Raw genomic sequence first — 26,308 nt, forward strand, 5'->3', positions numbered from 1 at the left:
ACAATGGAACCCTGGAACTTTGAGCTGTCCTCCTGCAACCAAGTCTCACTAATGGCTACAACATCATAATTCCATGTACAGATCCACGCTCCAAGTTCTTCTGCCTTACCTACGATACTCCTTGCATTGAAATAGACAACTCAGAACATTAGTCCCACCACGTTCAACCTTTTTGTTTCCATCTTTGCTTGTAGTCTTATCATCTACTTTCCCCACAACCTCTTCACTTGCTGCCCTGCCACTCTGATTCCCACACCCCTGCAACTCTCATTTAAACTCCCCCAGAGCAGCACAAGCAAACCTTCCCTCAAGGATTTTGGTCCCCCTCCAGTTCACATCGCATTTGTACAGATCCCACCTGCCCTGGAAGAGAGTCCAATGATCTAAAAATCTGACACCCTCCGTCCTGCACCATCTGCTTAGCCACATGTTAAACTGCAATTTCTTGCCTCACTAGCATGTGGCAATCCTGAGATCACCACCCTGGAGGTCCTGCCTTTTAACTTAGCACCTAACTCCCTGAATTCACTTTGCAGAACCTCATCACATTTCCTGCATATGTCATTGGTACCAACATGTCCGTTGGTAGCAACGGTAGTGTAGCAGTTAGTGTAACACTATTACAGTGCCAGCAACCCATGTTCAATTCCAGCTGCTGTCTGTAAGGAGTTTGTACATTCTCCTAGTGTCTGCGTGGGTTTCCTCCGGGTGCTCCAGTTTCCTCCCACATTCCAAAGACATAGGGGTTCAGAAGTTGTGGGCATGCTATGTTGGCACCGGAAGCATGGCGACACTTGCAGGCTGCCTGCAGGACACTCTACGCAAAAGAAGCATTTCACTGTGTTTTGATGTACATGTGACTAATAAAGATATCTTATGTACCATGACCTCAGGCTACTCACCCTCCCCCTTGTGAATGCTATGGACTCGATCCAAGACATCTGACCCTGGCACATGGGAAGCAACATACCAATCTTGTTCTCATCCACAGAATCTCCTGTCTGGTCCCCTAACCAATGAATGCCCTATTGCAACTGCTTGTCTCTTCTCCCCCCTTCCCTTCTGAGGGAAAGGGCCAGACTCACTGCCCAAGACCAGACCACTGTGTCTTTCCCCTGGTAGGTCATCCCCCACAACATTATCTGAAACAATATACCTACCTCCTGCAACTTAGGTGTGACTGCTTCCCTGTAACTCCTGTCTATCAACCCCTCAGTCTCCCAAATGATCCAAAGGTTCTCCAGCTCCAGCTCCCTATCACAGTCTGTAAGGAGATACAGTCAGATACACTTCTCACAGCTGTAGTCATCATGGACACTGGAGGTCTCCCTGACTTCCCACATCATGCACGAGGAGCACACCACTGCCCTGAGTGTCATTCCCACTGCTCTACTTATACAATAATAAAGAAAAGGTACTCAACAGAACCTCAACTTAGAACCTCTTCACACCCAAGCCTCTTGAGCCAAAATCTTACTCTTACTCTTACCACTCCAAAATGACCACTCTGCTTTACCCTACCTGTCTTTTATTGGCTGAGTTGCCACACACTTAGCCAATCAGAAACAACTTTTAAAAAAAGCTGCTGGTTCTTCCCCTCTGTTGCTCTGGCTGCTGAAACTGCATGTCCATTTCTTTAATGTAATATTTAAATCTTCCTTCTAGGTCTTAGCAGCACCAGATGTTTCAGATTGTCTTTTTGTCATATTTCTTTTAAGTCTCCTTTAAGTAGCTGCTGCATGTAGAAAGCAAACACTCAGCAAACATTTAAACATACACTGAATGTGATGTGACAGCTTGGATATAAACTGTAATCATATCTGTCAAAAGTCCTGCATCATGTTTCTATGTGTGACTGGGTCAGACTTGTGCTCTCCCACCATTGTTAGAGATGTACAACTTCTGGGAAACATCTGCTCCTTGTCTTCCATCCTCCACTAGGACTCCCAGAGAGGCATTTGTAAAGTGTGGGATCATCCTCTGTCCCAGCTGCATCCTCAAGATGTTGTCTGCAGTTCCTTAGTATTAAAGGCCAGCTGGCAGTGAGTGCAACCTCACTTTAAGAGTTGCATCCCTGCTTTAAATAGGGCTTATGTATTGCAGTGTGGCCTGAGCTGCCTGATTCAATACATGAATGGGAAGGCAGTGGAGAGTTGTGCTAAGGTAAGGCCTCAGATCTAAAATTTCCCAAACCTCACACCAATGTCACCACGGGAATGGTGCCTATATTATTTGGAGCACTCGAGAAAGAAGTAGTGACATATAGGTCAGCTGTGTGGAACTGATTGGTAGTAGGAACACTAGATTCCAGAACTAAAACATGGAGGGCACAAATTTCCATATGGCAGGTGTGGAAATTTTTGTCTACTTGCACTGCATTTTCTCTATAACGATAATGCTATATTCTGCATTCTGGAGACACAGGAGACTGCAGATGCTGGAATCTGGAGCAACACACAAAGCTCTGGAGAAACTCAGTGGGTCAGGCAGCATCTATGGGGGGAAATGGACAGTCAACGTTTCAGGTCGAGACCCTTCATCAGGACTGGAATGAAAGAGGAGAGAGAACCAGTATAAAAAAGTGGGAGGGAAGGACTGGAGCAAGAGCTGGCAGCTGATAGGTGAATCCAGGTGAGGGGAGGTGATAGGCCGGTGAGGGAGGGGGAGAGTGGGAATGATGTCAGAAGCTGGGAGGTGACAGGTGGAAGTGACACAGGCTGAAGATGATGGAATCTGATAGAAGAGGACGGTGGAGCATGGAATAGAGGGAGGGAGGTGGGGAATGTCTGTCCATGGCCTCCTCCACTGCCAGGTCACGGCCAAATGAAAATTAGAGGAACAACACCTCATATTCCTCCCGGGCAGTCTCCAATCTGGCAGCATGAACATCGAATTCTCAAACCTGTTGTAACCGCTCCCCTTCTGTCCCTCTTCCCCTATTTTTTCTTTTCTTCTCTCCTCTCCTGATCCACCTGACCCCCATCACCCTATGTCTATCCCCTCGCCCACCCTCTCCCTCTCTAGCTGCCCATCACCCACACACTCCTCCCACTGGTTCCCCAGCCCACTACCCCCCTCTGCCTTCCCACCTCCCTCCCTTTATTCCATACTCCACTTTCTTCTCCTGTCATATTCCATCATCTTCAGACCTTTGTCACTTCCACCTATCACCTCCCAGCTTCTGACATCATTCCCGCCCTCATCTGCCTATCACCCGCCCTCACCTGGATCCACCAATCACCTGCCAGCTCTTGCTTCACCCCTTCCCCCCACCTTTTTATACTGGCCATCTCCACTCTTTCCAGTCCAGAAGAAGAGTCTTGACCTGAAACATCGACTGTCCATTTCCTTCCATAGATGTTGCCTGACCCACTGGTAGTCTGCATTCTGTGTTTTTTCCTTTAGTACTGCCTCGATGTACTTATGTACGGAATGCTATGTCTGATGGCATGCAAACAAAAGCTTTTCACTGTATCTCGGTTCATGTGACAATAATAAACCAATTACCAATTAAATGGCTGCTATTGTTCTGAAGAGAAATTTACGTGAGTTTTCTATTAAAGCTCAGCTGCATGTGGAGTCATTGGATTAAATCCCATACATATCAGATCAGATGTCCTGAACTGCATAGTGTAGCCTTTGAAAAGACATTTCCTTTTGCAGGAAACTGGGGGCCAATCAGGAAGTAGCAGTGGTTGGTTCAGCCACATAACACCTGCCAAAGTTTACTGCCCACCTCATTAATTTTTTCCTGATACATTTTAAGAACACTTACCCAAGGAAGAGCTGGACCAAGCGGTCAGGCATGGCACTGGGACACAGCACTCTGGCAAACAAGAAGCACCCAGAAGTTCACAAGGCCTCCTTCAAGAAAGGACACCCAGGCAACCAGCCAGGAATGGTAACTGTGAATGGTCTTATTGCCAGCAATGCAGCCTAGATAAAAGATCAACAACCTCAACAATGCAGACACACATTTACACACCCTACTCTGATCATCAATGTGCTCGGAACACTCTAATAACATCATTTTCATTGTTGAGGTTAAATATCATTAAGATGAGGGTATAGTTTAAGGTGAGAAGTAGGAGGTTTAGAGCAGATCTGATGGAGAATTTTTTTGCACAGAGAGTGGTTGGAATCTGGAGCATGCAGCCTAGGAAGGTGGTGGAGGCAGATGCACTCACATCTTTAAGAAGCATGTAGACAAGCACTTGAATCACTAAGGCATAGAAGGCTCTGGACCTAATGCAGGTAAATGGGATTACTACAGATTTGTGCAATGGTCGGCATGGACAAGGTGGGCCAAAGGGTCTGTTTTTGTGCTGTATGACACTGTGACTCTACGACACAACTAACTCCGCAGAATACATTCTGCTGAACATCTTGCAATAAAGCAATGACTAAATGCACGTCTCTGTGGCCTCTCCCTCTCTCTATTTTAATGGGTTCAATTTACACCTCAATGTTTTTAAGTACGCAATACACAACCCCAAACAGCTACTTCCCATTGTACACTCCATCTACTAGATGGAGAAACTGGGACACAATGCCCCTGCAATTGATTTCACCAGACTGGACATTTCTAGACTAAGACAACTTGCTGTAAATGCTGGGGCTCATGGGTTGGGCGCACTTCTGATGACTGATGCCTGATGTCAACATGACAGCTGATCTGTGCCCAGGAACAAGAAAGCAGATCGACGACCAAGCCGTTAAATGGCAATAAGTACCCGGCTGTCAGAACAGCAATTAGTGTGATGGATTATAATTTAGCAGGATGGCCAGATAAATCCTGCTAAAACCTGTAAAGATTGAGATGAGACTTATCCTCGAGGACAACAGTCTTATGGAAGTAGATTATGCATTTTAATTGAGGTACCTGTGGATAGTAAACTCAAGTGCAGTCTGCAAAGTGGTATTTGAAATAGCTCATATGAAAAATCCATTTAGCAGTGACTCTAGTCATTAGTGTCTATCCCAGGAACTGAAGTCACTCAGCTCTTGTCTGTGAAGTTATTTGTTACCCCAGCCTACGTAATAGCACATATGTAAAACAAATCTGATATTGAGAAACTTCCTCGGAGGGACATGATAAATGGGGTTGTGCTGGAGGTAAGATGGCATTCCACAAGATGGAGGAGATTGGGGACTGAGTTGGTCCTCACCTGGAAAACGCAGTCCCTCAGTCTGGCAGGTGACAGTAATCCAAGGACTGTGAACTAATAGTCTACCCAGAGGTATAACCAGGACAAGTTATTGGGATGGTGTGTATTGGATTTGTGGAGATGACCATCCTAAAGTCCAGTGACATTGGGCATATGTTTGTTTATGGGAGTTCATGTGTGTGCTAAAGCTGTGCAGTTTATGAACGTATGTTACTTATGAATTACTGCTGCATGTTACAGGAAGTAGATAGAGAGCCCAGTGATATGGTGTCAAGACAACAACCTTTTCCTTAATGTCAGCAAAACAAAAGACCTGGTCATTGACTTCAGGAAGCAGAGCAGAGTACATGCCCCTGTCTGCAACATAACATCCCAACTCCTAAACTCAGTACTCTGACTGATGAATGTCAGTGTGCCAAACGCATTCTTCATCACACCAGCAACACACACAAAATGGTGGAGGAATTCAGCAGGTCAGGCAGCATCTATGGAGAGAAATAGACAGTCAACATTTTGGGTCGAGACTCTTCATCAGGACTCTTCATCAGCATTCTTCATCACCCTGTCTACCTATGATGCCACTTTCAGTGAACTATGAACTCGTACTCCGAGGTGTAGGTTGGGATCACAGGAGGAAGTTGAGATAGATCATCTAATTAGCCCTTCAAGCTGAAGATGGTTGTGAATCTTCCTGCCTTGATCTTAGTACACACATGTTCATCTTGTGACCACAGATACCAGAAAGGAAGCCTTAAGCGATAGTCATTTGAAAGTGTGGCAAAGGTCAATCTGACAATGTCTGTGAAGGGTCATGGAAAGTGGATGTCCATATATTAATGCAGCTAGAATTGTGAATTGGTTCACTATTGTCACATGTACCGAGGTGCAGTGATAAACTTTGTTTTGCATACCGTCCATACAGATCATTTCACCACATCAGTGCATCAAGGCAGTACAAAGAAAAAACAATAACAGAAAGCAGAATATAGTGTTAGTTTCAGGACAAGTGCAGTACAGGCAGACAATAAGGTTCAAGGCCATGACGAGGTAGATTGTGAGGTTAAGAATCCATCCTATCATACAAGAGGTCCATTCAATAGCCTTATAACAGTGGGATGGAAGCTGTCCTTGAGCCTGGCAGTACGTGCTTTCAAGCTTTTGTATCTTCTGCCCAATGGGATGGGGGGCTGAGAGAGAATGTCCCAGGTGTGTGGGGGTCTTTGATTATGCTGGCTGCTTTACTGAGGCAGTGAGAAATGTGGACAGAGTCCATGGAAGGGAGACTGGTTTAAACAGGTTGGATGAGTTTGATGAGATGGCCTCTACATTGTAAGAAATTTGAAAGCACAAGTTTATCCCAACTGGCTTTAACATGCTTACTTCTGTATCTTGTCCATTAGGTGCTGGTTGTTTATCTGTTCATTTAACCCTTGACCAACCTCCAGGTCTGTGATTCATGTTTCAAATGGTCGGATTGCAGCTGCAACAATATTTTTACTGAAATGTTTTCTAACAATGGGTTTATCAAGAACCACCTCTCATTGCTGCAGCTTTCAACAGGGAAGCCAGACCAAGGCCTACTATTAGACAATTCCGTACAACAGGAAGGAACGCTGATCCAGAAAATCTATTCAAACATCAGTGAAGGTCTGTTTTGCTGTAACTTGTTGATGTAATTTCATTTGTGCAGAGGCCATTGGAACTAAAGTCCTCCTTCAGGAGACTGATAGGAACAGTAACAGGACATTTGGTGTTTTGAGCCTCCGTCCTTTTCAGGCAGTACCTCAGGTTGAATGTGACTTGAGTCCACTTGGTTCTGTGGATTCTGGCTTGACTGATTAGACCATCTACAGGAGGCGCTGCCTCAAGAAGTCAGCATCTATTATCAAGGATCTTCACCATCCAGGTCATGCCCTCTTCTCACTGCTACCATCAGGCAGAAGGTACAGAAGCCTAATGATAGCACCAGGTTTACCACCTGTACCACCAGGTTCGGGAACAGTTATTTTCCTTCAACTGTCAGGTTCTTGAACAGACCTACATAAACCTAATCCTACCTCAGTAACAGGACACTACAGGCCACCTCTTGCAATACCATGGACTCGTCTGTGTCATTTTTTGCACTAATGTCTTGTTTTTGCACAGTCTTTTTTTCTCTCTCTTCACTGTCTTGTATAATTTATGTATAATTTATATTCTGTGTGTGTCTATACCTACATGCCTGTGATGCTGCTGCAAGCAAGTTTTTCACTGTACCTGTACCTCACTGTACTTGTGCACATGAAAACAAACTTGAGTTGGCTTGACTTGAGTTGACAATGTGGGCCCTACAGACTCTGGCACTAGTGAGGCATGGGATGCTTGATGGAGCAGGTGTGTGCTCCTGTCAATTTCCTTGGGCTCCCATGTTCTTCTGATGAAGAGACTCAAGGTTCTCAGTGAATCTCATCCTGGATGTTCCTTCAGTATTTGGAACTGACAATTCCCAGGCATTAGTGATGATGTCATGTTTGCTCCAGGAACCCTCGAGAACATCCTTACATCTCTCTCTGTTCCACCCCACCCCACCCCATGCCCCACACCCCTGATAACCTCTTGTCATGACAGAGTTTGAAGTGTTTTTTTGTTGGGTGTGGGAAGAATATACTCTGCCCATTGGAGTTGGCCGTGTGTACTTAGAGCACTGTTGGGCTGGGAGAGAATGTTATCGGTTCACTTTTCCTAGCAGTGAATTTGAAGTATTTTTCAAAGACAATATAGGTGGTACCTCTCTAGTGTTGTGAAGTGTCTGAGGTAGGTTATCCACGTCTCAGAAGCATACAAGAAGACGGAGATCTCTGACGCCCAGTAGACCTTAACTTTGTGTGGACTTTTGGCCTTGATCTTCCTTGGATGAACAAAGCCTGTGCTGGCATATGGAGGGTGGTGGTCAATTTCAACCTGGGCACCTGCCTTTGATGGGATGGGCTCCCAAGATATGAAATATGATGCACAATTATCAAGGTCTCATCATGAATCTTTATTCTTGGGGGGAGGGAGAGATGTGTTTAGCAGGGGTAAGTTGGATGAAGTTTTATGTTTAATGTATGTTTAGTGTGAGCCTCATTCTCTCATCTTCTCCAGGGAACAAGTCAATGATGATTTGGCGGCTTTGAGCATGTTCATTCTCAGACACCTTCTGCGTACTGCAGCTTGATGACTGAAGTTGTAGGTAATGCAGGTTGAACAGTTTCTCATTCATCCTGTGTGTTATCTCCACTTCAGTCAGAAGCTTATTGGAGATGAACTGCAATACTACTGGCAGGACTCTTAGTAGTGTGGAGGAACAGAGGGCCCATGTCCATAGATCCCTCAAGGTTGCCGCGCAGGTCGATAGGGTTGTTAAGAAGGGTATGAAGTGTTGGCTGTCAGTAGTCGGGGTATTGAGTTCAAGAGCCGCAAGGTGCTGTTGCAGCTCTGTAGAACTCTGGTTAGACCACACTTGGAGTATTGTGATCAGTTCTGGTTGCCTCATTATAGAAAAGATGTGGAAGCTTTAGAGAGAATGCAGAGGAGATTTACCAGGATGTTTCTTGGATTGGAGAGCATGTCTTATGAGGATAGGTTGAGCGAGCTAGGGCTTTTCTCTTTGGAGAGGAGGAGGATGAGAGGTGACTTGATAGAGGTGTACAGGATGATAAGAGGCATAGATCAAGTGGTCAGTCAGAGACTTTTTCCCAGGGCGACAATGGCTAACATGAGGCGAGATAATTTTAAGGTGATTGGAGGAAGGTATAAGGGGGATGTCAGGGGTAAGTTTTTTACATAGAGAGTGGTGGGTGTGTGGAATGCACTGCCTGCAGAGGTTGTGGGGGCAGATACACTAGGGACATTTAAGAGACTCTTAGATAGTCACATGAATGATAGAAAAATAGGGGGCTATGTGGGAGGGAAGGGTTAGATAGATCATAGAGCAGGATAAAATGTCGGCACAACATTGTGGGCCGAAGGGCCTGTACTGTGCTGTAATGTTCTATGTTCTATTTTCTATGTTCTATGTACAGTGAGAAACATTGGGAAAAGGGTTGTAGCATTGACATGGTTATGCTTAACCCCAATCTGTGCTGGGAAGCACAACCTTACAACCTTCATTGTAAGGTCTTTATGGGGTGATATCAAGGAAGTAATTCCTCACAAAGGTTATTGGAGATCAGGATCTCTCTGCCCCGAGAGCTGTTGAGACTGGGTCAATTGAAGTTGTTCAAAGTGAGATTGATGAATTGTTATTAGGCATGGTTATTCAGAGTTATCAAATAGGGGCAGGTTCAAGGTGTTATATACTTCAGCTGTGATGGAATAGAATGTGGTAAAATGAGCTCATTCTAACAAATAGGAGCACACCAAGCCTGTCCCAGTGCAGATCCAATGGGTCAAGAAATGCTGTCTCATCGTTCCAACTTTGTTCTCAATCTTTGTCATCACAATGCTACACCTCACCTCCAACAAGCCTTCTGCAGGAGTGGAGCTAATCTGCCATGGGAACTTCTTCCACCTACTTCAGATCCAGGATCAAGGTCACTCCAACCTTAGCCATCAAGCTGCAGTATGTATGTTTTTGAAAGGCTTTAAAACCTTTCCCTTTGATTTCAGAATATATCCTAGCATGAACTGACTGGAGGAGTTTGTGTATAAAACTGTGCTTAAGGATCTTCACTCCTAAAATTAATTTTGTTTGTTTTCTCAATGAAGGTTGAATAATTGTTAAACATATCTCTTGTTTTTCTGAAAACTGTTATTTTAACAATAGAGTAATATCCTTACATTACCCCCTTTCAGGAGCTTCACTGGGGCTCAGCAACAAAAATTTCCAGAACAATAGCTTGCATAATAATTATCCCCAACACTCAGGAAAAACATCAGGTTGGTTTTACAGAAAAAAAACTACGAAGGTACATACATATAGAACAGGAGTATGAGTAGGCCACTTGGCCCCTCTGGTCTACTCCACCATTCAATAAGAACATGGCTGATTTGATTGTGACCTCAACCCCTCATTCCCACCTACCCCCAGTAAACTCTCAGCCCTTGCTTACTGAAAACCTTTCTCTGCCTTAACAGTGTTCAAAGACTCTGCTTCTCCTGCTCTTTGAAGAAGAGAATTCCAAAGATTCGCAATCCTCTAAGATGAAGATAAAGAGAAGAGACCTGATAGAAGTTTATAAAATGATGGGAGGCACAGATAGAGTAAGCAGTCAGAATCTTTTTCCCAGGGTAGAAATGTCAGGTCATCAGAAATGGTAGAGGACATGTATTTAAGGTGAGAGGGGGAAAGTTTAAAGGAGATGTGCAAGGCAAGCTTTTTTACACAGAAATTGGTGGGTGCATGGAACGGGCTGCCAGGGGCAGTGGTGGAAGCAGGTATGATAGAGGCATTTAAGAGGCATTTAGATAGACACATTGAATATGCAGGGAATGGAGGGATACGGATCACGTGCAGGCAGGAGAGATTTAGTTTAATTCAGCATCATGTTCAACGCAGACATTGTAGGCTGAAGAGCCTGTTCTTCCGCTGTACTGTTTCATTGTTTTATGTTATAAAGAATTTCCTTTCACTTCTGTCTTAAATAAGTAGTTCCTTATTTTTAAACGGTGGCCCTCTAGTTCAAGAATCTCCCACTAGAAGAAATATCCTCTTTACATCCATCCTCTCGACACTCTTCAGGATCTTATATGCTCCAATCAAGTCACCTTTTACTTTTCTAAACTCCAGCAGATATCAGCCAGTCCAACATTTCCTCATAAGACATAGAAACATAGAAACATAGAAAACCTAAACACAATTCAGGCCCTTCGGCCCACAAAGCTGTGCCAAACATATCCCTACCTTAGACAACCCATTCATTCCTGCTATTAGTCTAGTTAAACAACCTTCTCTGCACTGATTCTAACTAATTTATGTCCTTTCTTTAACAAGATAACCAAAACTGTCCACAGTACTCCAGCCAGTCTCACTAGTGCAATACATAACTAAAGCACGGTCCCTGTATTATTGTTTTGAATTCCCCTGGCAAATGATGCCATTCAGTTAGCTGCCTCTGCATACTAATCTGTTGCAAACCATGCACTGGGCAGATCCCTCTGAATCTCAGAGTACTGTAATCTCTCATCATTTAGATAATGCCTTTTTTCAATTTTTCCTGCCAAAATGGACAAATTCACATTTTCCCACATTACTCTCCATTTGCCAGATCTTGAAGCAGTCACTTAATCTATCTATATCCCTTCGTAGTGTCCTTGTGTCTTTCACAACCTACTCTCCTACCTAGATAGTGTCTCTTGCAAATTTAGCAACAATATCTTTGGACTCTTACTCCAAGCCATTTATATAAATTGAAATAAAAATTGAGACCCCAACAGTGATCCCAGTGTCACACCACTCATTTAATCTTGCCAACCAGAAAACTTATTCCTTTGCGTTTCCTATCAGCCAGCCAATCTTCTATCTAGGCCAACATGCTATCTCCCACACCATCAACTTTTATTTTCCAAAGTAACTCTTGATGCAGCAGCTTAACAAATGCCTCTCTAAAATTTTAGTACAGCCACTGGTCCCCTACAATACATTAGTTCTTCAGAGAACTCCAATGAACTGGTCAAGCATGAGTTTCCTTTCACCAACCAATGTTGACTTCCTGCCTGCCTTGACTTCTTTGTCAGTATCTTCCTACAACATCGTCAATAAAGGCATCCAACATTTTTGCTGCGACAGATGCTAAGGTAACTGGTCTGTCATTTCCTGCTTTCTGTCTCCTTCAAATTTTGAATAAAGGAGTTGCATTTCTTATGTTTCAATCCAATGGAAACATCCCCAGATCTAGAGAACTTCGAAAACTTAAAACCAACACATCAATCTTCTCATTTGCCACCTCTTTTAAGACCCTGGGATGAAGTCTGTTAAGCCCTGGGGATTTGTCAGCCCACAGCTTCAGATAACTGAAGCATAACATCTCTACTTTTGTATTCAATCCCCGTCAAAACAAACAAAAACATTCCATTGCACAAAATCAAAGTTGCCTCAAGGGTGTCTAAAGCTTGGTCAGTTTGAAAGGAGGGATTTATTAGAGGAGGAGACGAAGAATACCTGAGCTTGGGCTATAGCTAGTTGAAGGGCTCTCTATCAATGGTGGGAAAAATAGAGGAAGCAGAAACACAACAAACTTGTGGTCCTGGTGGAAGGCACTCAGATAATAAGATACAAAGTTACTAAGGTGTGACCACTCAAAGGATTCACAAAAATAAAGGCATTGACAGATTAGCAACCAGCATAGGTCAGTAAATGCAAGGATCATGAGTGAACGGAATCTGTAAAGAGAGGAAGTTTAATCTAAAAGCTTCCATAGGTGGCTTTCAGCAAAGCTCCAAGGCAATTTGTGAGCCAGGAGAAATCAAGATAAGGCCAGGCCATGGTCCTCTGGGATGAGGTCAATGCACCATGCTGGGTGGAGTGCAGAGAGGAGAAAGGGAGAGACAGTTACTAATACTACAAGGCAGATATGACACTTGTTAATTGAGTAAATGCCTCAGGAATAGTCTTGATGAGTTGCCCAAGTGAAACATAGCAAGGCCAGAGGTGAAGAAGAGATATGACTACATAACTAACTGTGAGAGGTCACCACTGTAAATTTGTGGTTGATCCATTGAAGACAGAGGTGACAAGGGACATCAACTGTCATAACAAAGCAGGATATTTCGGTTAATGCTTGTTGCTTCTGCTCTTCCTGAGAACCTTGACCAATATCCCTTTAAGTGTGCTTTACCCAGGTGCTTTATACTTTGGAGGGAAACAAAGGACACCAGTCAGATCCCAATGCAAACACAGCTTTATTCACATACAATCACACACATAGTTAAATGGTAGTGTAGCGGTTAACGTAACGCTATTACAGCACCAGCGGCCCAAGTTCAATTCCTTCCACTGTCTGTAAGGAGTGTGTACGTTCTCCCCGTGTCTGCATGGGGTGCTCCAGTTTCCTCCCACATTCCAAAGACATACAGTTACGAAGTTGTGGGCATGCTATGTTGGCGCCGGAAGTGTGGCAACACTTGCGGGCTGCCCTCAGAACACTCTATGCAAAAGTTGCATTGCACTGTGTGTTTCGATGTACATGTGACTAATAAAGATATTAAACTTAAACTTATACTCTAGTTACCTGCCGGGGTCCCAACACAATCCATTACACTTGGGGCTGGTCACAAGTGTCTTCACTGGGCTTCTGGAGTCCAGGGTTCTCTGCCCTTCATGGTTGGTCTCCTGCTCGGGTCCCATCTTCGCCCCCTTAGTTGGAGCCCTCAGAGTAGACCTTCACTGGTTGTGGTTCTCACTGGCTTCGTTGGCCGCTGTCGAGGTTTCTTCACTGTTGACCACCAGGACAGAGATATCGCTCACCTGGCTGATGGGAGCTTAGCTATACCCTTGCGTGCCTTCCAAAAACTTCTCCTGGCTTGACCAATTGGATACCAAGGTGGGAGGGCCACTGCTTATCACTTTAAAGGATAATGAGTTGGGGGCAAGCTTTGAATGTAACCCTCCAAATAAGGTAAGGGCAGGAAACCGAGGGTTTCTCTTTCCCTGGATTGACACTTATGTTGAATATTCAATGAGCTGATGAATGGGTCAGCATGTCACTAGTAACACCCATTCTTCCGTAGTATCACTAATGTGTGAGGTCAGACTGAACATCTGGTCCAGCTAGTTTTGATGTAAGTTTGGATCTTCCACTTGTCTAAGATCAGCTTGGTAGCGCAGAACATCCTGCAGGTACTGCAGGACAGGGTGGTATACCTCCTCCCTGATGGTAGTAACATGGGGATACATGGGGTGGTTCCCAGAGTAGACTGTCCAAACCATCTGGCAGAATGCCTCATTGTCATATCTCATCAACAAGCACCAAGACCTTGCTCGGCTGGCGGTGAAGGGGGACCTTACAGTCAGATCCTTCCTGTACAGACGACATATCGGCCCCAATGCACGTTGGCTTCGGGACGGCTGTGGTGGGGAAGAGACGGTCACCCACCTCTTTGCAGACTGTGGATTTGCAGAGGGTGTAGATGCAAGGATCCATGCCCTGGTTCATCCCCAGCAGTTGTATAACAGAGCTCTGATCTACAGGCTGTTCCCAGGACACACACCGACAGAAATCAAATGCTGCTGGAAGGTCATCAACTTGGTGAAGACCCTTTGGTCTGCCCGAAACTTCCAGCACAGCGAGATGTCCTTAAGGGAATGCTGCCGACTAGCACAATCCAGCCTGCAGGAGTACATGCTGAGGGACGCACTGAAGCTTGGTGTAGCCAATGCTAAGGCTCTGTGGGGAAGGACCACAGTCTAGGCTCCTTCCACGACTGTACATGGAGAGGCAGAGTCGGGTGGGGCTGCTTCTCGAACAATGAAAAGGGCGTACCACCCCAGGGGGCCACACAAGTGGCATGGTGCTATGTTTGTCCCTCTGTTTTTTTAACACTACTGAATGTAATGACCATAAATGTTAACAATTTTTGCACTGTTTCTTCTTTTGTATATATTTTTGTTATGAATAAAGTTTATTTTTGAAATTAAATTACAGCCTTCCCATGAGTCCCAGCTTCCCTGTTCTAGGGAGGTGCTTGGCCATGATGGGAACGTGAATATTTTGTCTTTTATTATTTTAACAGCATGGTTATTCTGAAACACTCAAACGTCATCTATAAATTCAGAGATGACGCCACTGTTGTTGGCAGAATCTCAGATGGCGATGAGGAGGTGTACAGGAGTGAGAGAGATCGGCTGGTTGAATGGTGCCACAACAACAACCTTGCACTCAACATCAGCAAGACCAAGGAATTGATTATGAACTTTAGGAAGGGGAAGTTGGGAGTCACACATCAGTCTTCATTGAGGGGTCAGTGGTGGAAAGGATGAGCAGCTTCAAGTTCCTGGGCGTCAACATCTCAGAGAATCTATCCTGGGCCCAACACATCGATGCAATCGTGAAGAAGGCACACCAGTGGCTCTACTTCATTAAGAGTTTAAAGAGATTTGTTATGTCACCAGAGATCCTTGCAAATTTCTATAGATGTATGGTGGAGAGCATTCTGACTGGTTGCATCACAGCTTGGAATGGAGGCTCCAATGTGCAGGCTGCAGAGGTTTGTAGACTCAGCCAGCACCATCACGAGCACAACCCTCCCCACCAGCGAGAACATCTTCAGGAGGCGGTGCCTCAAGAAGGCAGCATCCACCACTAAGGACCCTCACCACCCAGGACATGCCCTCTTCTCGTTACTACCATCAGGGAGGAGGTATAGGAGCCTGAAGACCCACATTCAACTATTTAGGAACAGCTTCTTCCCCTCCACCATCAGATTTCTGAACGGTCCATGAATTCATAAACACCACCTCGTTATTCCTTTTATTTTGCACTATTTATTTGCTTTGTAATTTATAGCAATTTTATGTCTTACACTGTACTGCAAAACAACAAATTTCACATCGTATAAGACAGCGATAATAAACCTGATTCTGAAGCATAGAATGATAGAAAGCTACAGCATTGAATAGGCTGTTCGGGCCACGTAGACTGTGCCGACCATCAACCATCCATTTACACTAATCCTACATTAACCCCATTTTTTATTCACCCCACATTCTCATCAACTCCCCCCCCCCCACCAGATTCTACCACTCACCTCTACACTAGAGGCAATTTAAACTAGCCAGTTAGCCTACCAACCTGAATGTCGTTGCCTGCCTTGAAGAAGTTTTCCTCTATTCCAGCATCTGCAATCTCTTCTGCCTCCATTGAACATCGTTGGATGTGGGCGAGACAGGAGCAACCAGAGGATGCCCAGATGAAGACATGCAAACTCCACAAATGGCAGCACCTGATGCCTTTATGCTTTTTCTGGCTTGGGCAACCCACCTAGAAACATCAAGTTATGATCATGTCCTGAGCTGAACGACTTTCCCAGACATAATTGCCCAGGATTCTGCAGTCAGTGATGGATACCATCAGCTTGCTTATTTACGAATAGATTTAAATACTGTAAGGACACCATGGTGGCACGATAGTTAGCACTGCTGCCTCGCAGTCCCAGGGACCAGCCTTTGATGCCAACCTCTCTGCAGATTCTCCCCACAGCCATGTGAACTTCCTCCAGTTGCTCTGGTTTCCTCCCACATCCCAAATAGCTGCTGGTAAGTTAATTGGCTGCTGTAAACTGTCCCTTACTGTAAGTGAATGGCAAAAGAAAAGGGAGTTCATGGGCATGTGAGAGAGAGTAAATTGCAAGGTTACAGACAAATAAGAAGAGGGGGAATGGTACTGATGGGATTGCCCTGCTGGGAGACAGCATGGACCTGATGGGCCAAATATCCTCCTCCTGTGTGGTAACAAGTGAGTTATAGCAAATTATTGGAAGGAATCTTTCACAGGAAGGCAGATCAAGCTTACTCAAAGAAACTATCAGCTGGCTGAGCCACATCCCTGAATCAGTGTTGTCAAATGTACCCATAGCAGGAAGGGGGTTGATAGAGAGAGGAATGATGGAAAAGATGCAGCCACAATGATGACAACCTTGCTCTTGATCAAATACAATGCAGGCAACCCCACCATGAACCGAGTTGCTTGCTGACCATTTAAGAGTCATCCACATTGGTTAGTCTGAGGTCATGTCTCGACCAGAATAGGACCATTATTTCTGATGCTAACAATTTTATTTCAGGTTTATTTAATTACTTGAATTAAAATTCCCCAGATGCTGTGGTGGGATTCAAATCCATATCCCCAGATGGATAGTCTGGTAACTTAACCATTCTGCTACCAAACCCCTCTGTTTTAGCCTACATTCTAAAATATCCACCTCCACTTCAAATGTCGTAAAAACCACATACTTTGCCTGAAACTCGAGCTGCTTTGCTGGTGCGATCTCATGTAACAAACACAGGTTCAGCTCAAGGAAGTTATAACAATTAAGTGTCAGAAAACAGGAAGCTGTTTCAGGATATTATGATGCCCCGAGGAATAGTTTTGAGATTAGATGTACACACCTGTTTTGCATCAATATACCATTCTTCTGTGGATATTCAATCAGTGTTCCACATCAGGGAAAAGAGCAAGTTTGGTGATCTCACGGTATTCAAAGTGAAGTACTGAAAAGCATCATTACTCACAACTGTCAAGCTCAAGATATTTCAGGATTGTGCACTTTATTGTGATTAGAAATATGTACACTATCTTTATGCTGCCAGAATAGTTTACCCTCGGGAAGTTATAATTGAAGCAATAGGAGTAATACGTCAAGTGGCCCCTGGGGTCAGTTCCACCAGCTTGTTGACTGTTCTGAGAAGTCTTAAGCTGAACTACTTTCCCTTGTGACGTAGTTTTTATCACAGTGCAAAGGTTAATGAAAATAAAGCCACTTTCGTAACAGAATACGGGAGGGAGGCATTCAGAGTCAATCTCTGCCGGTGAACTTATTGTATCTGTACATTCAGTCATGTGGGAACTTCTGATCTCTCAGAGAACAAACAAGGTGCAACTGAACCAACATCAGGTTTGGTTTCTGCTTTGTTTAGGAGCCAGCAGGATGTGCTCCTTTGTTCATAATAATATAAAAAAAATTCTTCATGAGTAAAGTGATAAATACTTACTGTGATTAAACGGCAGCACTGCTATCATACCAGTCCAGCAAACATTTGGTTAGCTATTAACTGCTCTTCACAGTGACCCAGACAGCCATATAGTCTGAGTCAGATGGAATTTAATCCAGACTTGTGAGGTAATACACTTTGAGAGGTCAAATTCTGCTAGGACATATTGAGTAAAAGGCAGGGACTTTAAGACAGAGACCTCAGGGTGCAAGTCCATAGCTCCCTGAAAGTGAGAAAGGGTGGTGAAAAATGCATTTGGTATTTTTGCCCTCATAGGCTGAGGCATTGAGTATAAGAGCTGGGATGTCATGTTGCAGTTGTACAAAACATTGATGAAACTGTGCTTAGAGTATAGAATATAGTTTTGGTTGTCACACCACAAGAAGGCTGTGGTAGCAACAAAGAGAGTGCAGAAGGGATTCACCAGGATATTGGACTGTAGATATGAGGAGAGGTTTGACAAGATGGGATTATTCTCACTGGGACATAGGAGGCTGAGGGGTGACCTTATAGAGGTTTATAAACTTGTGAGAGGCATAGAATAGAAATATAGTCAAAATCTGTATCCCTCTGGAATTAGAGGGCACAGATTTAAGGTCAGAGGGGAGAAAGTTAAAGAAGATCTGAGGGGTAAGTTTTTCACACAGAGGGTGGTGAATACTGGAACAAGCTGCCAGAGGAGTTCACAAGATCACAAGACAAGGGAGCAGAAGCAGGCCATTCGGCCCATCGAGTCTGCTCCAAGGAAAAGGGAAAAAGAAATGGGGTGGGGAAAAAAAAAGAGAAAAAAAAGAGAAAAAAAAAACTATTGTTGAGGCAAATTCTACTTACAACAGTTAAAAGGTATTTGGACAGATGTTGTTATAATTTTGACAATAGAAAATAGTGACATATCAGTACTATAGTCAGATAGAAGCGGCACCAACACTTGGGACAAACACTTTCACACTTGTGTATTCTATAATAGTTCACTCCTCAGCATTTACCCACACGCTGCTGAAGCACATACAAGAAAATGGCTGGACATCAACTGTAACTATAGACAGTGAATGTTTAAAGGAAATGGTGAATGACTCTGTACAAGCATCATTGTTGTGGTTTGAAAATGCAAAGTGTGGATGATGCAGTGATTCTCTGGTGTCAAAGGAATAGTCTAGTAACAAAAGGAAGGCTTCTATTTCTGGTATGAGTTACTGAACAGTGAGGCAGCCCTTCAAACTCTGTCATTCCACTGATCCATCTCCATTAGTGACCTCTAAGGTTATTCTTCCCAGCTCCAACGGACTCACAGTCACACTGTCAAATAATTTTGAAACAATAAGCACTTCACTCACAGTAAGATCTTCTCTGCCAGTCTTTTGGAACCTTTAAAAGGGAGAGAGAGCAGCTGTGTGTCTGTAGGGGTGTGTGTGTGTGCGTGAGAGAAAGAGAGAGATAAGGAATATGTATTTGTGTATGCTAGAGGAGGGTAAGTACACATGCGTCTGAAAGAGAGATAGATTGTATGTACATTTGTGTGTGTGTGGGGAAGGTGTTTGGAAGAGAAGGCAAGAAAGAGAGACAGAAAATAAATAAATTTGACCTGCTGAAAGCTGAGAGAGGCTGTTGTTGGGTCTGGATGGAGAGCTAATGCACTGAGATGAGAGGCTTATTATGGCACCATGCTGCCCAGCAGGGCTTTTGCCAACTTCTCAGCCTCTGACTCCTCCAGCATCAGAGACAGCTGAGTCTTTCACAACGTGCCAGTAGAATCCTATTCAACCATCTCCAATGTCAAGATGAAGGAAGGGTCACTCGCTTTTGCCTCACATTGGCTGCCCCAGAGAGCAAAATCACACGTCAGTTCACCTGGGCCAAGCATATCAGAAGCGCTCAGCTGGGCAGACTTTGGTGCTTTTATTCTTGGGGTGGAGGTGACACAGGGAAGGCTGCTTTCATCAGCCAACTCAAATAATTACATTTGCTGTAAAAATGGGCTCAGGCATCTTCCAAAAGCTAGGGTTAAGTGCTTTCATTTCTGTTTGAAATAAGGCCACAAATCTACCATGTTGCTTCCCAGCAGTGTCTGCCAGTGAGGTCCTAAGTCAGAGCCATTATCAGGCCTTAATGTACCACTTGTGAGCTTGTCTAGGATGCACAGACACTGGAGAAAGCCACAAGTGATAGCGGGCCAGACATTGACCTCTGCGACCACTCCACGTGTCCCACCTCCTCCCCCACCACCTCATCGCCTGAAAGCGAGATCACTGAGTGTTTGGGATAGGAGTCAGACTCATCCATTCTTTCAGCCCCCATTCCCACCATTCAGCAGCATGGCCCAGGTGGGTTCACCCATTGTACCAGTTGCCAAAGACCCACCACAACTCTACAATGCCAAGCCTATCTGGGCTCCAGGATTAATTTGCAGCAGGGTTCCATTTGCCCTTACCATGGAAATGAGCTGGAGGATCTGATGGTCTTGGCCTTGAGGTCAATGATCCTCAAGGTGATTCGGTGATAAATACACAAGAGTTTCTTTTTATTTACATGTTCAAGGGAATGGGTATTACTGGCAAGGCTGCATTTATTGCCTCATAGTACCTCAATGCTTGCTGACTCATTTTAGAGGCCAGTTAAGAATCATCTACAATGGTGGGTCCAGGGTTACATTCTGGAGCAGGACAGGGAAGGAGATTGTTGGTTAAGTGCAAATATGAAATTAGCTGCAAACACCAGATGAAGAGATATGAATCATCACGTGAGTATTTAAAATGTTACCACATGTGATGACCTGAGGAATATTGAAATGGGAAAGTGGGGCATAGTCTACATCAGAAAATTAGAGGTGCATGTAATACAATAATCATGAGGGATTATATATTGTCTGTGCAAACCAAATTAACAGAGTGTAGCGGCTAGCTACACACTACCAAATGAAGACACAGAGTCGCTGGTTTTGAAATCGGAGGTCGAATGCCGACTGGGACGCGGTGAGCCTTTAATAGCCGAAAAATTCCTGCGCTACAGTTCCCGCACTGACGTCACGCACGGGTCACCTGACTCTCCCGTGCGTGGGCTTTCCCAGCCCAACGCTGGGGAAGAAGGAGGGCCCCGCGCCATCTTGGATCAGGGCCTCCAATGACATCGCGATGTCGGGAGCCGGTTCGATGCCGGTGCGGTGAGTCGCTACAAGAGCTTAACCATTAACTATGTTCTTCTCTCCACAGATGCTGCCTGATCTGCTGAGTATTTCCATCTTCCTCTGTTTTTACTTCAGATAGCAATGGGCAGGAATGTTTGGTGGTATTATTCATAAGCCACCAATAATAGTTGTTATTTTTGATATGACATGTCAAGAAAAGAGAGGTGCTTGTAGAAAGGGGTAATACAGTATTTATGGGGTCTTTAACCTGTGCGTCGACTGAACAAATCAAATTTGCTCCAATAATGCCTTCACGAGATGTATTTGAGATGCTTTTCTTGATCGTGAAAGGATTGATCGATAATTCTGTCATCAAGGGGCTTTTGTGGAAGAATGACCATAATATGGGGAAAGGAAATGGCAGAAAAGTTAAGCAAATACATCATGTCGAGCTTCACAGAAGAAGACATAAAAAAACTTCCCAGTAATAATAGAGAGCGACAGGTCTAGAGTGAAGGACAAACTGTAAGAAGTAAGCATTAGTTAAAAAATATTGGAGAAATGAATGGGTCTGAAGGCAGATGTAAGATAGTGCAGAAAAATTAAATAGAAAAACAGAATACTTTTTTTTAATTATGAGAGAATGAAAGACTCTGGTGTTCAGGTAGACCTATGTGGCTTTGTACAAGTATCAATGAAAATTAGCATGCTAGTGCAGCAAGCAATTAGGAGGGCAAATGGCATGTTGGCCTGAATTGCAGGAGGGTTTGAGTACAGAAGTACAGATATCTTATTGAAATGATATGGGGCCCTGCTGAAAATGCACCAGGAACATTGTGTGGAGGTCTGATCTCCTACCTAAGTAAGGATATAATTGTGAGAGGGGAAGTGCAATGGAGGTTCATCAGATTGATTCTTGAGTTGGCCAAATTAATTAAACTAGTAGATAAATGCCTCGCTAAACTAATCCCTACTGCCTACACAATGTCTCTATCCCTCCATTTTCTGCACATTCATGCACCTATTTAAGAATCTTTAAATGCCTCTATTGCATTTGCCTCCACTACCACCCCTGGTAACGCATTCCAGACACCCACCACTCTCAGTATAAAAAACCTACCCCGCACATTTTCTTTTAACTTAGCCCCCTCTCACCTTAAATGCATGCCCTCTATAAATATTCATTTTGATACTGGAAGCTACTGGCCGTCTACTCTATCTATGCCTCTCGTAATCTTATAAACTATTATGTATCCCTTCATCCTCCTCCACTCCAGAGAAAACAACCATGTGTTCTCATGCACTTGTTGCACCTGTCTTTCTTGGCAGTGGAAGTCTCAGGTTTGAGAGATACTGTCCAAGCAGACTGGGTAAGTAACCTCAGTGTACTTTGTAGATGGTACACACAGCAGCCATTGTGCATCAGTGATGGAGACAGTAAATGTTTCGTGAGGTGAATGATGTGCTTTGTTCTGCATGGTGTCCCCTTGTCCCTGTTTCCCTGTATTTTTCCTCCCATCCATGGCGGTCTTGCTTGCAGCTGTTCTGTGGGTACCATAGCGAGAATACTTTACGGTTTGATAGTCTTCCAAGTGGTCAGAGTGGTCATGAGGCAGTCGTGAGCTTTTTAAGCAGGTCCAGATGAGAACCATGTGGTTCCCATTTCATTACAGGAAGCTGCCAAAGTGCGGCCTTTAATGTATTTTTGCCCAGTCTCACAAAGTTCGTAGTGGGCATTTGTGCTGTATGCAGTACACATTCAGCACATCCAAAGGACTCCAAGTTCCAGGCAAATTACATTTGTACCCTTCCTCCTGACATCAAAGTTGAATTTATTGTCATATGCACAAGTACATGCATGCACAGGTGCAATGAAAAACTTACTTGCTGCAGCATCACAGGCATGTGGGATCACATAAACAACATTTGCAAGAAAAACATAAATTATACACAATCTCACATTGTAACAGTCAACTTCTCATTCATTCACTTAATCTGTCTAGGATCTTTAGCAGACTCTTTGTGTCCTCTTCACAATTCACGTTCCCACTCATCCCTACCTCATCATAAAACTTGCATATGTTCTTTCATCAATCGCATTAATACAAATTGAAAATAGCTAATAGCCTGGGCTCGGCCCCTGTGGCACACCCCCAGTGATAGCCTATAAACCTACTTTCTGTTCTCTGTCCTTCAACTAATTCCTATTTATCCCTAACCACATTAGTCCTCATTTTATGAAGTAATCTTTAAAGAGGTACCATATCGCTTATCTTTTGAAAATCCAGACATATTAAATCCACTGGTGCAACAAAATTTGTTCGTCCACATTCCGGCATTTGCAGTCTCTTGTGTCCCCTTTAAATCCACTTGTTCCCCTTTATCCATCCTCAAAAAAAGCTCAACCATATCATGATTTTTCCTTCCTTCAGCCTTGCTGGAAATCTAATTATATATTGGTTTACTGAGTGAACTCCAACATGTTCATAATAATAGAGTCTAGGATTTTTCTGATAACAAATGTAAGATTAAAATAAAAACAGAAAGTGTTGGAAATTCTCAGCAGGTCAAGCAACATCTGTGAAAAGAGAAACCTTTCATCCGAACCCAGACTAACCAGTCTATTTACTGCTTAACAGTCTGCTGACACTGTTCCAGAATCTAAGCAGTTTTGTAAAATCATTGCTTTCTTTTTCAATCTTTTTATTAGTTTTCAAATTAAAACAGATTAATATATCAATATTTATACATGTAATACAAAGAGATCAGGAGAACAATCATGACATGGATAATCATAAAGAACAATAGAGTATAAAAAAAACTGTAGATCCAATGATCTGTTAGTGAATGAATATAATATAAAAGAAAAAGATTTATTATAAAATATAAAAAAAGAAAAATAACCAAAACAATAAGAAAAATTATAAACAATATATCAAACCAAACTAAGCTAAAGAAAAATAAAATTAAAAAAAAAACTGGACTAAAATTTCTCAATAGAAACAGAGCAATATTATGTCATCAACTCTGTTCCTCTAAATTGAAAGTTATTATAAGGGGATGTAAAATCATTGCTAATGCATTTTTTTGGGTTGCCTCTGTGGCTACAGCTTGTATAAACCTGAGAAGTAGACAAAGAGGTTCGGGGTTCTTCTGGGTTATAGTTCGCTTAATTTTTCCAGTATCTTCTCTTCAGTGACATTAATAATTGTTTCGCATTGTCATTGCATTCTTTGCTTCGCCCACATTTACTACTTCCCCTATAGATAAGACAGGTGCAAAGTATTTCCCTGAGGCTTCTTTGTTTTTTTATTCCCAGTAATAATTTCACCAAGGTACAAGAGACTGCAGATGCTGGAACCTAGAGTAAAACACAAACTGCTGGATGAACTCAGTGGAGGCAAAGGGATGGTCAAACTTGTGGGTCAAGTCCCTACATCAGGACTGAGAGTGAAAGATTGCCAGTATATAGAAGTGAGAGGGAGGGATAAGATAGAGGCTGGTAGGTGATAGGTGGAATCAGCTGAGGGGGGTGGGTAGAATGATGGATAGATGGAGTTAGGTTGGGGTGGGAGAGAGGGAAATTTTGAGTCAAGTCTCATGGGTGAAAGGTGGAAACGGAAGAGGAAAAATAAATAAGCAAGTGGAACTGGGTGGGGCGGGGGGGGGTGGGTAGAAACAGAGACTGGTAGGTGTTTAGACAGAACCAGATAAGGGAGGGATGATGGGCAATGAAACCAGGATGGGGAAGGTGAAGATTCTTGGTAATGAGAGGGGAAGGATGGAAAAGGTGAACAGGGAGAGAACCTGGTGGACTGGTAGGAGTGGGAAAGGAACCCAAGGGGGAAGGGCTACCTGAAAATACAATGTTCATACCATTGGATTGTAGGCTATCCAAGTGGAATATAAGGTGTTGTTACTCTAGTTTGCATTTGACTTCACCGTGGCAGTGGACAAAGCCAAGGATGGACGGGTCGATGTGGGAATGGGAGGGGGAGATGAAGTGACATGCAACCAGAAGCTCAAGCCGGCCATTGCGTGTGCTTTGCAGGTGCTTTGCAAAATTATCACCTGGTCTATACTTGCCGATGTAGAGGAGGACACATTGTGAGCACCAAATACAATAGACAGGTTTGGAGGAGGTGTATGTGAACCTCTGCCTCACCTGGAAGGGCTATTTAGATTCTGGATGTTAGGGAGGGAGGAGGTGAAAGGACAAGTGTTGTACCTCCAACGGTTGCAGAAAAGTGTCAGGGGAGCAGGATGGGTTGGTGGGACGGAAAAAGCAAACCAGAGAGTCATGGAGAGAGCAGTCCCTGTGGAAAGTGGAAAGGTGGGAAAGGGGGAAGATGTGATTAGTGGTGGGATCCCATTGGAGCTGGTGGAAATTGTGAAGGATGATATATTGGATGCAAAAGCCCATGACTCCCTGGCAATCTTCCCTCCATACTTTCAGTCCTGATGTAGGGTCTCATCCCGAAATGTCAACCAGCCCTTCGCTTCCACAGATGCTGCTTCACCCATTGAGTTCTTCCAGTAGTTTGTTTCTTGCTCCATAATTTCACTAACTTTTGTCTCTATAGGACCCACAATTACATTTTTTGCTCTCTTCCTTTTTACATAGTTGTAGAATGTTTTACAGTCCTTTTTTGCTGATTAGTTATCGTAATCAACCTTCTCCCTGCTGCTTCCTATAATTCTCCCAACCCTCTGGCTTAATACTTTCTTTCTAAGATTATATGGCTCTTCTGTTATCCTTCTTGGTTCGTTAAATATGGATCACTTTTCTCCCAGAGATTTTACTTATGAATGGAATGTTTACTTTTTGAGGTATGAAATATATCTTGCCATGGTTTGTCTACTGGCAAATAAGTTAATTTATTTTCTCTTTAGCTAACTCAGCTTCACACCTATATAATTGAGTTTATTTATCTTCAAGACTGGTTTCTTACTGAACTGTGTCCCTTTCCATTGCCAGTTCTGTCATACTGCAATCATTTTTTCTCTGGAGAATTCCTTACTGGGATTAGTAATTAACTCCTCACAGTACTAATTAACTCTGTCTCGTTACACAAGATAATATCTGAAACTGCCTTAACCCTCTTTGGTTCCATGAAGTATTGCTCGAAACACTGTCCTAAACCAATGCTCTGAGTTCATCTTTCAAGCTGCTTTGGCCAATTTGTTTCCCTACAAAAAGGGGTGCTCAGCTGCAGGTCGAGGGTCATAGGAACAGTTAATTCACTTTAACCATTTGGTTCTTGAACAACTCTAATCACTAGAATTTAGCACTTTGCACCAAAAACAGACTTCTTCTTTTGTTCTAATTGTGTCCTTTCTTTTAAAAATGAG

This window comes from Pristis pectinata, chromosome 10 (genome assembly GCF_009764475.1).
Source record: "Pristis pectinata isolate sPriPec2 chromosome 10, sPriPec2.1.pri, whole genome shotgun sequence".
Lineage (NCBI taxonomy): Eukaryota > Metazoa > Chordata > Chondrichthyes > Rhinopristiformes > Pristidae > Pristis > Pristis pectinata.